This window comes from Poecilia latipinna, unplaced genomic scaffold (genome assembly GCF_001443285.1).
Source record: "Poecilia latipinna isolate Pla-1442-1.1 unplaced genomic scaffold, P_latipinna-1.0 Scaffold8750, whole genome shotgun sequence".
NCBI lineage: Eukaryota > Metazoa > Chordata > Actinopteri > Cyprinodontiformes > Poeciliidae > Poecilia > Poecilia latipinna.
In genome coordinates, this window is record NW_015121366.1 from 19 (window position 1) to 715 (window position 697).

Sequence of the window (697 nt, forward strand, 5' to 3'; positions counted from 1 at the left end):
AAAGCATTAATCAGCTAGCCAATCAGTGCCATCAATCAGCTAGCCAATCAGAACTAACATTAGTCAGCTAGCTTATCAGAAAAAGCATTAATCAGCTTGCCAATCAGTGCCTGCAATAAGCTAGCAAAACAGAACCGGCATTAATTAGCTAGCCAATCAAAAATCAACATTAATCAGTTAGCCAATAAGAGCAAGCATTAATCAGCTAGCCAATCAGAGCGAACATTAATCAGCTAGCTCATCAGAAAAAGCATTAATCAGGTACCCAATCAATGCCAGCAATAAGCTAGCCAAACAGAACCAGCATTAATCAGCTAGCCAATCAGAAACATAATAAATTAGTTAGCCAAACAGAACCAGCATTAATTAGCTAGCCAATCAAGAAAAAAAAATTATATAGCTAGCTCATCAGAAAAAGTATTAATCAGCTAGCCAATCATTGCCAGCAATTAGCTAGCCAAANAGNACCAGTTTTAATTAGCTAGCCAATCAAAAAAAACATTAATCAGCTAGCTCATCAGAAAAAGTATTAATCAGCTAGCCAATCATTGCCAGCAATTAGCTAGCCAAACAGAACCAGCGTTAATTAGCTAGCCAATCAAAAAAAACATTAATCAGCTAGCTCATCAGAAAAAGCATTAATCAGCTAGCCAATCATTGCCAGCAATTAGCTAGCCAAACAGAACCAGCGTTAATT

General features: G+C 37.0%; 1 long non-coding RNA gene across 1 annotated transcript; it reads left to right on the top strand.

Annotated features, from left to right (window-relative positions):
• Window positions 1–230: 230 nt before the first annotated feature.
• On the top strand, window positions 231–548 carry LOC106944376 (uncharacterized). The gene is made up of 2 exons (XR_001424256.1): window positions 231–261; window positions 401–548. It is a non-coding gene; the product is annotated as an uncharacterized LOC106944376 (long non-coding RNA).
• Window positions 549–697: the final 149 nt, after the last annotated feature.